This window comes from Spermophilus citellus, assembly GCF_964194105.1.
Source record: "Spermophilus citellus genome assembly, chromosome: X".
In the NCBI taxonomy this organism is placed as follows: Eukaryota; Metazoa; Chordata; class Mammalia; order Rodentia; family Sciuridae; genus Spermophilus; species Spermophilus citellus.
Genome location: NC_138190.1, coordinates 138,508,022 through 138,520,637, shown reverse-complemented (window position 1 = coordinate 138,520,637; position 12,616 = coordinate 138,508,022).

Below are 12,616 nucleotides of genomic sequence, written 5' to 3'. Positions count from 1 at the left end.
AGAAAAAACAAACAAACAAAATTTTAATGCTTATTCCCTACTAATTCAAGACTCCACAACAAACTGACTACAATACACCCTTATCATTTTATGTATTTCTTTAATTTTGTTCTTTTTCTTCAGATTTGAATACATAGTCATTGTGCAGAAAACTGACTGAAGCAAAAATTTATAGCTTTTGAGTGACTACCATTTTTCTTTTATCTCAAATACATTGTTTATCAGACCCATGCATCAGCCATAAAACTCTTAGAAAAAAAAAAAAAACATAGGTGCAAATATTTGTGACTTGGATTATGCAATGGTTTCTTACATATGACAAATAATATATAAGAAAGAAAAGAATAAATACATGAATGGAATGTCAAAATTGAAATACACTTCTGAGAAGAAGAAATACAATCAATCAATATATTTTAATGTTCAACATGTTTAGCAACTAGAGAAATGCAAATCAAAACTACTCTATGATTTCACCTCACTCCAGTTAGAACGGCAATTATCAAGAATACAAATAATAATAAGTGTTGGCGAGAGGATGTGGGGGAAAAAGGTACACTCATACATTGCTGGTGGGACTGCAAATTGGTGCAGCCAATATGGAAAGCAGTATGGAGATTGCTAAAACTCGGAATGGATCCACCATTTGACCCAGCTATCCCACTCCTCTGTCGATACCTAAAAGACTTAAAATCAGCATACTACAGGGACACAGTAATATCAATGTTTATAGCAGCTCAACTCACAATAGCTAAACAATGAAAACAACCTAGGTGCTCTTCAATAGATGAATGGATAAAGAAAATATGATATTTATGGTGGAATAGTACTCAGCCTTGAAGAAGAATGATGGGGTAGAGAGTGAAGATGGGAGGGAAGGGGAGGGGGGATAGTAGGGGATAGGAAAGGTAGCAGAATACAACAGTCACTAATATGGCATTATGGAAAAATGTGGATGTGTAACTGATGTGATTCTGCAACTTGTATTTGGGGTAAAAATGGGAGTTCATAACCCACTTGAATCAAATGTATGAAAGATGATACGTCATGAGTTATGTAATGTTTTGAACAACCAATAAAAAAAAGAAGAAGAATGAAATTATGGCATTTTCAGTTACATGAATGAGCTGGAAAATATCATGCTAAGCAAAATAAGCCAATCCCCTCCAAAACAAAGGTCAAATGTTTTCTTTGATGAGCAGATGATAATTCACAATACGGATAGGGGGCTAGGGAAGAATAGAGTTACTTTAGATTAGGTAGAGGGAAGTGAATGGAGGGAGGGGTTTAAGAGATAGGAAGGATACAAGAATAAATTAGACATTATTACACTATGTGCATATATAACTATATGACCAGTGGGATTCTACATCATGTACAACTAGAAGAATGAGAAATTATATTCCATCCATGTATGATGTATCAAAGTGCATTCTTTTGTCATGTATTACTAATGAGAACAAATTTTAAAAAATCAAATTTTTCTGCTTTGAAGAATACCAACAAGAATGGGAAAAAAATTCTTGTCATATATTTTATGAAGTACTAGCACTTAAATGTGTGTGTGCGTGTGTGTGTGTGTGTGTGTGTGTGTGTGTGTAAAACTAAATAAAAGAGAAAAGCTGAATGCTTTGCATAGACATTCAGTCTTATATATCAAACATGATATGCAAGTCAGCATTTGAAAAGATGCTCAACATTATTTACTATCATGAAACATAAATCAAAACCATAGTACATCACATGAACTGGGATAACTATAAGAACATATTAAATCAGTATGAAGAAATAAATAATTCAACAATTCCAACAAATTCTTGAAGAAAATTAACAAATAAAATGGTAAAAGGAACACATCCCAACTTTTAAGAAGAGAAAGCAGAAAAAAAGAACTATGTTAGTTTCACTCATAATATTGTATAAAGATCATAAGCAAAATATTAACAAACTGAAAATAATAATAGATAGAAAATATTTTACATCAAAACTAATTTGTGTTTAGCCAGAAAGCAGGATTTTTCTATTACATTGTAAAATAAGTTACAAATCAATATATTAGCATATTAACAGATAAATTTATGATCAATTTATAATAATTTCAGTAGATGAAGAAAAAACATAAGACAAAATTCAGCATCCATTCATGATTTTAAAAAATAATAAATCACTAAGCAAATTCTAAATACAAGAAAAATCCCCTTAGTTTAACAAAAGGATATGCAAACAACCAAAATAATCATAAACTTATTGGTGGAAAGTTGAATGTTTCTCCTATGAGAACAGGATTAAAACAAGGATGTTTAGTATTTTTACCCATAGTCAACTTTTTATTTTAAACAGTGTAGAAAGCAATGCAAAGGAACTAAGGAATGAAGAATGTAGAAAAATACATTTCTTGCACTTTTTCTTTAAAAACTTCTAACTTATCTATCGATAAATTATTAGAATGAGAGTGCTGCAAGTTTATGGGGAAAAACAAAAATATTCAAAAATTGGTATTTCCTTCTTTTTCCTGCTCTTTTCTTCCATTTCCTATATGCACACAGTGGAATACTACAGAAAACTGTAGCCACATATTAAAGTTAATGAGCTATGCCACAATCCAAAAGGACAATGAAAAAGATATACATATTATACACTATTCCATTTAAATAAAATGTAAAATTTATCAAAACTAAGCTTTCTAAAAGAATGCAAACATAGAGTTAGACCATAAAGAAAAACATAAATCTATATATTTTAGTATTTATGCAATTTTATAAGTGTGCTATATACTATAATAAAAAATAGGCTTCAAAACAACTTATTCATGAGACTCGGTAGCAGTTGTAAAGATGTCTGATCCTGTTAAACCATATATATTTCTGTGTTTAAATAGATTACAAGGCCATGAATCATATATGGAATTTATTTTTAATTTATCAGTATAGTTTTTTAAAATTGTAAATATACCCCAAAATTATTTGTATAAATTGCAAGGAGAAAAGCATGTTTTAGGAAACAAGAAGATGTCCAACAAGTTGAAACAAAGTAAACAAATTAAAGTCTGAGGCATTTGAGGGCCTTCAGGTGGCATGATGTAGCTGGAGAAAAGGACATATGTGTGGGAACCAATCTGAACTCTCGGGAATTTGATCTCTGGAGGGCTAGGGCTGTACCATTTAAATGTGGCTTGAGATCACACACACCATATCACACAGCTGTATTTTTTTATTTTGACCCTGGTGCACAGACTATGACCTAAACCTCATCAGAGTTGGTAATAAATTCCACGATCATTAGCAATTCTAACCACAGAGAACCAAAGAATTGATGAGGCCAGAAGGAAAGGTCCGCCCTTTAACCAAAAGCTATACATTCAAGTCACCTTCATGGCAATTTTCTAGGGCACACCACCGCCAATGCATTTATATGTGGTTAATGAGTAGTAAATAGCCCTCTGAAATGTTCACAGACCCTTTTCATTTGCACACAATTAGGCTAAAAATGAAATGTGAAGATTAACATTGAATGACATTCTTCTGTTATCTTTTTCTATCACATCATGCATGAAAACCTAAGGTCTCTTTGTCATAATAGGCTATAAATTGTTTAATCCATGAATTTATAAACTTGCACTTTTTTCCCCTGAGAGAATTTGCTATAGTTTCTGAGTTCCTGAAAAATCCCAGAATGTGTTAATGCAGTGAATAGTGTACATGACCTCAGAATTCATAGCAGAAGACTGGTAGGGAAATACAAGTTCAGAGAAGGAAGTATGAAAGATCAATGGCAAATGTTTAATTTGACAATTGAACTTTAAAGGATACATGTTTCTGAGGGTTTAAGAAAGTGGACAAACTTTCTAAATGCATTTTATCTTCAAGTCATCTTGAGAATTTTTGTGGATGTGAATATCTTGCCTAAAGACATCTTCCTGAGGAAAGAGAAGAGCACAATTAGTGAGCTTGTTTGTAGAAGGTAAATTAGAAAATCTGTGATATTGAATCTTCAGTACTCTCTGTCTGAGCAGTGTAGTCTGATGGTTAAGGTGCTGCAAACAGAATGTCTTCAATCAAGTCGGTACCTCTCTGCTTTGTTGTGTTCATCTGTATAATGAAGTAACAATTCCTGTTTCTCAAGGGTATTACAAAATTGAAAGAAAACAAGAAGTGACCTCATATTGGGCCTGGCATGTTGTGGGTACACATTCAAGACAGTGGAATGAATATGACCTAACTTTCCTATGTACATATATGAATATACCACAGTGAATCTCACCATCATGTACACCCACAAAACAGTAATATAAAAAAAATGGCCAGCAATGGTGACACATGCCTGTAATCCCTGTGGCTCAGAGGGTGAGATAAGAGGATCACAAATTCAGAGCCAACCTCAGCAACAGCGAGGTGCTAAGCAACTCAGAGAGACCCTGTCTCTAAACAAAATACAAAATAGGGCTGCAGATGTGGTGCAGTGGTTGAGTGCCCCTGAGTCCAATCCCTGGTACCAAAAAAAAAAAAAAAAATAGTTCCAGGTATGATGGTGCACACCTATAATCCCATTGGCTTGGGAGGCTGAGGCAGGAGGATAGTGAGTTCAAAGCCAGCCTCAGCAATGGCAAGGCGCTAAGCAACTCAGTGAGACTCTGTCTCTCAATAAAATATAAACATGGTTGGGGATGTGGCTCAGTGGTTGAGTGCCCCTGAGTTCAATCCCTGGAAGAAATTAATTAAAAAAATTACTATGGGTAAATGGCAGAAAGGTCAATAGAAGGAAAGGAGCAGGAGATAGGGTTTAGGGAAGGGGAAGAGGAGGTACTGGGATCTGAACTACAACAAGATATATTCCATGCCTGTATAATTATGCCAAAATGGATTCTACAGTCATGTATAAGTAAAAAGATTGAAAAAATAAAAATTAAAAATTAAAAAAAAGAACAAAAAAGTTATTATTATGGTGTTTGAACTAATTAAGATGTATAACATTAAATCATTTTTAAATAATGTTTAAGATATAGAAAGATACAATGTGATGCTAGCTATTAGACATTTAATAATTTTTATTAGTAACTGCCTGCTATTCTTTCAAGGTTCAGCTAAATTGTCACCTCCTCTCAGAAGCCTTCTCTGACTTCCCAAAGCAGAATTAAGATCTCTTCCTCTGCTCTCCCACAGTACTCTGTCATGCCCTCTAGTATTGCACTTAATATATTATTGCCTGAGTCACCACTCTTAGTTGGGGCCTGAAAGATTTTTCATTTCCATCTAGCAGTTTATATCACGTGGACAGCCTAAAAGAAGTCCTACATTTGAATTTACTTCTGCATCTATTTACTGTTTACTTAATTCAGGAAAACAAAAAAAAGATAGACTGATGGTTTAAATTAAAAGTATCAGAAAATTGACAAAAATTCTAATCCAGGCCCACAGAATGGTTTGAGATATAATCAAAACATGGCCTGCAACCTGAACAGACACTTCTCAGAGGAGGACATACAATCAATCAACAAGTACATGAAAAAATGCTCACCATCTCTAGCAGTCAGAGAAATGCAAATCAAAACCACCCTAAGATACCATCTCACTCCAGTAAGATTGGCAGCCATTATGAAGTCAAACAACAATAAGTGTTGGCGAGGATGTGGGGAAAAGGGTACACTTGTACACTGCTGGTGGGACTGCAAAATGGTGAGGCCAATTTGGAAAGCAGTATGGAGATTCCTGGGAAAGCTGGGAATGGATCCACCATTTGACCCAGCTATCGCCCTTCTCGGCCTATTCCCTGAGGACCTTAAAAGAGCGCACTATAGGGATACGGCCACATCAATGATTATAGCGACACAATTCACAATAGCTAGACTGTGGAACCAACCTAGATGCCCTTCAATAGATGAATGGATAAAAAAAAAAATGTGGCATCTATACACAATGGAGTATTATGCAGCACTAAGAAATGACAAAATCATAGAATTTGCAGGGAAATGGATGGCATTAGAGCAGATTATGCTAAGTGAAGCTAGCCAAGCCCTAAAAAACAAATGCCAAATGTCTTCTTTGATATAAAGAGAGCAACTAAGAACAGAAAAGGAAGGAAGAGCATGAGGAAAAGACTAACAGTAAACAAAGACGAATGGGGGGAGAGAAATGGAGAGAGAAGGGAAAGCATATGGAAACGGTAGGAGACCTTCAATGATACACAAAATTATAAGAGGTTATGAGGGGCAAGGGGGAGGGAAAAAAGGGAGAGAATTGAACAACAGCAGAGGAGGTAGAGAGGGAAGATGGGAGGGGAGGGGAGAGGAGGGGGGATAGTAGGGGATAGGAAAGGTAGCAGAATACAACAGTCACTAATATGGCATTATGTAAAAATGTGAGTATGTAACAGATGTGATTCTGCAATCTGTATTTGGGGTAAAAATGGGAGTTCAAAACCCAATTGAGTCAAATGTATGAAAGATGATATATCATGAGCTCTGTAATGTTTTGAACAATCAATAAAAAAAACATGGCCTGCAAAGTTAAAATATCTTAAAAATATTATCAGGAGAAAATAAGTCTTCATTTTTCAGCTATATGAGGAACTCCATTTCAAGAAAATTGATGTGTGCTAGGAAATCTCTTATTGAAAATCTCTACATGATTTAAGGGATAAAAGGGGAAATGGAAAAAAATAAAATATGTGGCTACTCAATGGGGAAAATGAAAAAAAAATCCAGATGAATGTCTACAGGGTTCTAAATTCAAACATAAAGGTCAATTAAATAAATTAGTTATAATACATGCATGCTATTGAATTATGGAAATGTTCAATAGGATGAGCTATTAGTATGGAAAAAATTTCACGGGGAAAAAACTTGAAATTCTATATAAATTATGATGACATTTTACCTCCACTTACTCAAAACAAAAAAGATTAAGTGCTGTTTGTATGTATGTGTGTGTAAACGCATACAAAAACAAATGCAAGGTATGCCTGTTTAGCAAAGACATATCGTTTTTGAGTAAGGGAGGTAAAGGGGATGGGAGAGTAGAGCACACATTAACTGTTGCCTTTGCTTGTGAATTGTTTGACTTTTCAAAAGTAATTATCTCATTTTCATTTTGTTCATTTAAATTAAAACCAGTAACAATATTCAGATCCTAAATTCATAACATCTCAATAGGACCAAAAATTATAGGTGATAAGTTCTATTATCCAAGTTAAAAATTATCTTCCTTGGATGCTGAGCTAGGTGTTCCAAGTCTCAAAGAGAAGCTGAGGAAGTCAAAATCAAAACCAGATAAATGGAAACAGTTTCTATTAAAGGCACATGAGACAACCACAAGATAAAAGTTTGGTGATCACAAAAGCAAAGGATTTGAACATGTAGTTTAAAGAAGGGAGGGATATGATTTGTTATAACTAATGATACCAGGTTGAAATGAATCTTCAGAGCTAACACATTCACCTTTATTAACAATTAATAAAGCTGAATGGTTAACTTCAGTGCTAACAAAATTAAGATTAAAAAGTCATTTTGTCCTCTTTGATTCATCAATTCATCTGCTCATTCAGCCATCGAAAACTTACTGAGTGCCTACAAAAGGCCAGACCCTATGCTGGGTGTGGAAGATATAGAGAAGAAATAACTTCTGCAGTGCCTTACACTTAAAAAGCTCAGAGTCTAGTCTAGTCAGTCTTTGTTTTTGAGCCAGTGACTTCTAAGAGACTCAGTAACTGTCAGGAACCATGTTGGTCTTTTTCATTCTTTTTTGTGGTTGTTGGAGATATCCCTACATAAACCACAAATTCAACATGTTTCATGCCCTAAGAATGGCAGTGTGAGAGAGGGGCTATCCATAACCCAGTCACCTTCTCTGCTTTCTAGGTTCCAGAATGGAAGTAGGTCACTTTTCCTGTAAAAAGCCAGAGAGTAAATCATTTAGTCTTTTTGAGAACAGTGTCTAGAAAATGATGTACATACCTCAATAACAATTTAAAATGTAAACATTCTCAGCATGGCCAGTCGTGGTGGTACATCTTGTAATCCCAGTGGTTTAGGAGGCTGAGCCAGGAGGATCGCGAGTTCAAAGCCAGCCTCAGCAACTTAGCAAGGCCCTAAACAACTCAATGAGACCCTGTCTCTAAATAAAATGCAGAAAAAAAGAGCTGGAGATGTGGTTCAGTGGTTGAGTACCCCTGAGTTCAATTCCTGGTACCCCCCAAAAAAAGAAAAGAAAAGAAAAAAGTTCCACAGCTTGTGAGTCATGAGTTTCTATTAGAAGATGAGTTGTCAAAATGCATGCGTACCCCTGTTCTCATACAAATATCAGGGACTGGGAGATGCACACAGCAAACTTGTTCCTCCTATCCTTTAAGGCCAGATCATTGGCTAATCTCTGATTATACAACAGAGAACAAAATAGATGTTTTCCTTGTCTTCATAGAGTTTAAAGACTAGGTACACTAGGCCCTTCTCCAGTCCCTCGAATGTATGTCCTTATCCCATTTCTCCTGAACATCAGTAGTTCTTTGAAAGCATCTCTTACATTTAGCCCCATTACTATAAAATGAACTGTTTTATGCTTATATCCCCATTAGTTAAAAACCTCTGATGAGCCAAGGAGCATGTTTTATTTATTGTTAAATTCTTAGGGCCTAGCACTCTCTGTCCCTTGTACATGTTATGCCCCCAATAATTGCTTGTTGAGCAGAAAGGAACTGAAATGCTTTTTATCCCATTATTTGGGTGCCTTTTTAGGTAGCCACTTTTCCTTTTGCTAGATTCAACTGTGTTGTAAAAAAAGACTCTGAATTCAAAGCCTTCACTTCTGAGAATGAAAGGGGGAATATACTTTACTGCAGTTGACAGCATGATAAAGTCTACAAAATCTTTGTGACATCCTCTATTTTCAGCTAGGATTGGTAGCAAAGTATTGTTTTCCTTTTCTCTAAGAAAAATTCTGCCTAACCACAATTTTCTTGTTGGTTTCACCAGGAGGCTGTTTGTTTGCATACCCCTCTTGTGAGATCGATCATGTACTACATCTTTTTTTCTTTATCGTTTCATAAAGGAAGGTACATATTTTTCTCATGTTGGTGGTTCTGTTTTTGTATCCTGTGGGTAAAACTGAATAAACAAATAGTAACTACTTGTATGCCCATGTGGATAACTGAAGCTGACATTTGTCTTCTATCTGAGCAGGTATGAAGCTAACATGTACCCCTCTTAGCAAGAAAGATGCAAACATTTTTTTTAAACATATGCTATTTTCACCACTATAAAAGAAATGCAAGTGTATCACAGAAAAATTTGAAAACAATCCAAAAATTAAAAGTAGATGCACACCCTTACTATCTAAATACCTAAATATTGTAACCTTTTTGCTCAAGTTCAAGTTTCAGGGCCCTCAGTTTCTTCATCTATAAAATGGAGTTAATAACAGTACCTACCATGCAGTGTTGTGATAAGTCTTAAAAGCTTTAATACATATATAATATCTAAAGGAAATTCTCACATAGAAGACATGGTCAACAAATTTAGACATTTGGTGTTCATCGTACTGAATGTTGCCTTTAAATGCCTTAACTTTTTATCTTATTGTATCATCCTAATAAGCAGTTTCTATGAGGTCAAACTATTTTAGTTCAAATGATCATGACCTAATGTCTCTAAGATATTACTGCAATTAATAATAGTACAAGATATTCTACCTCCAAATCTTGCACATTTTACAAAATAAACTGAAATTACTCCATATATTCCATGAATATCAACATTATATGAAATCTTAACAAATCCCATCGTACAATTGCAAGAATAGCTTAGAAAAGAGTGTTTGTGAAATATTTATCACCAATATCCATGATTTCAATTTTAACTGAATGACTCTAAGAACACATATAAAGAGATTGTGCTTTGAAATTGTCCAAGGAAACCTTCATTATACCTAAGCTTCAAATAGTTAATTGAATATTTGCGTATTTTTGGAGACTGAATATGAATATTCAACATTAAAGTAATCCATCATAGTTGCCATAACATTCTTATATTTTAGTGAATTACTCAAGGCTGGAGATTATTTCATCACTTATTAACTTCCTTAATGGGGGTATTTTTTAAAAGCCTATGTATTGCTTGTTCTCATTCTTCTAGTTATTTTTCCATTTCAGTGATGACTCATTTAATGTGTAAAATAGCCAGTGGAGAAGAGTTACACATTAGAACTGTGTCTATGAATGTGAAAAATTATGGTAATTACCTAGATGAGAACTACATGAATGAAGAAATGTAGGCAATGATACCAAAATCATAGGAAATAAATTATCATTGACTTTAAGTGTCAGTTATGAAAACAAATACAAATATTATATATGCATGAAAAATAAGTTCAACTTGGTCAGGGGGTTAAAGAAATGCATTATAATTTGCAAATTTTTGTATATTAAGGAAATAAAAATAAAAAATAAGTCTTAATGCAGGAGATACTGTGAAAAGAGATGCTTATTATGACTAGCACTACCCTTTCATGGGTAATTTGGTGACATATATCAAGATAAATATAATATTCATACCCTTTGACTCAAAAATTCCACAGGTGGATCTTTACCCTAAGTGACTGAAAAAACAAAAAAGTATAAGTATACTTATTAAAATATCTATGGTTACCTTATTTATTATAAGCAAAAGACTCCAGAAAAATATAAATGTTCAGCAAATAATTTTTTAGTACACTTAAAGAATTACATTGATACAACATAATATTAATAATAATGAATAATACTTATAAGGATGTTGTAAAGGCTTGGGAAAAAGCTTCAAATTAATATTTTAAAGACTTTCTAGGATACAAAATTGAATTAAAGTATAACTTTACATTTTTGAGGAATAAGATCGAAGACTTAAAATATTGCAACTCATGACTGAAAATAATTACTTCCTTGTAAAATGTGATACAGAATAGTTAAAATATCTAAGTAGAAAGTAAATATCATTTTCTTCCAAATTTCTCTGATTTTTTACTTGAGGTGCATGATGAAATGTTTTATGAAGTGCTTTTTCTTGTTCTTATAGTGAGCATTAGTATCCTGTCCATGTCCTAAGTTCAAATTTCCACTGAATTCCATGCCATCACTTACTTTGCTCAAAATTAAACTGATTTCCATCCCCAGGTCTAGCATTCTGCTTTATTTTAGAGCCTTTCTTTTCACACTGAAACTTCATTTTAAATAATTTTTGAGAATTTTTGTACAAGTTATAAAGAAACCACCAGGTTGAATGGAGAGGTTGGGCAGCCACCTAGCTCACTCCGTGGCTGAATGGCTTGCATCTGTTCATCTATCTTAGAGAGTGCATGCTTCAGACATGCCTCTCAAATGATGTCTCCTTTACTACATGTGATGGACCAAACCTTAATCATTCCTAAAATATGACAAATAATCTTATTCAAGAGCCTTTTCTTTAAAGGAAAAGCATGAAGAGATTTCATCAAAATAGAAGAATGATCAGTATAGTAGAAGAAGTGGATTGAAGGGAGGGAGAAAGAATGGAATAAGGGAAGAACAGTAGAATGAATCTGACCTAACTTTCCTATGTACATTCATGAATATACTGCAGTGAATCTCACCTTCATGTACATCCACAAGACACTAACTAGAAAAACATCAAACCAAATATCAATAGCAGAAATATCAGTAGAGGGAGCAAAACAGGGAAAGGGAGGCAAAGAGGAAAGGGGAAAAACTGGGGGCTGAATTAGAGCAAATTACATCCCATGTCTTTATAATTATGTCATAATTAATCCTACTGTTATGTAAAATTAAAAACAATTAATGAAAAGGAAAAAAATTAACCTTTCTCTACATGTAGTACTTCCTCTGATGATCTATTCTCAACACTACGACTCACATCAAATTGTCATTAACCTTTTAATTCCAAGTTCTATCATTATTTTCTTTATTAAATATTCTCTGGCATCTTCAGAAATTACTAATCCTAGTATCAACCTCATGATAGTTGATGTAAAAGGTCCTGAACTGTATTTAGAAACACACAATGGTGTTAAGTATGAAATATCAGGACAAAGAAGAAACAGAAATCTGTTTTAAATTTTAATTCATTGTGATTGACCTCTTCCTATAAAAGAACCATGTGTCGTATGTAATGAATAAAAGAATGAATACATGTACATGACTAGAAGAGATTCTTACACGTGGTAAAAATGCACAAAAAATGATAGAGGTTCCTTTATACTATTGCATCTTTCAGTGAAAATGGACAACTCCTTTTAATGCTGAAGTTAAAGATGTGAAGAGCCATGGTATTATGTAGTCATCTGTGGGGTTTGTAAGCAATGGTTACAAACTCTCCAAGATTAGTAATTAAAGAAGCCAAAATAAGATGTGGAAATTCCATTGAAAATCATTCCTCCTAGGACAGAAGAATTGATACAGAAAGAATAAGAACTACTCCTCTCACCATGGTGGAGACTGAAAACAAAGCCCTCTGTAGCCCCTGCAGTGTTGATTATAGGTAATTATGTAGATTAAGGTACATGAAATTCTCATTTCAGAGTTTCAAGCACAGTCATTCTCAACAGGCCATCTTGTCATTCTCATGAAATCTTACTAAGATTTGGATAAGGTTTGGATG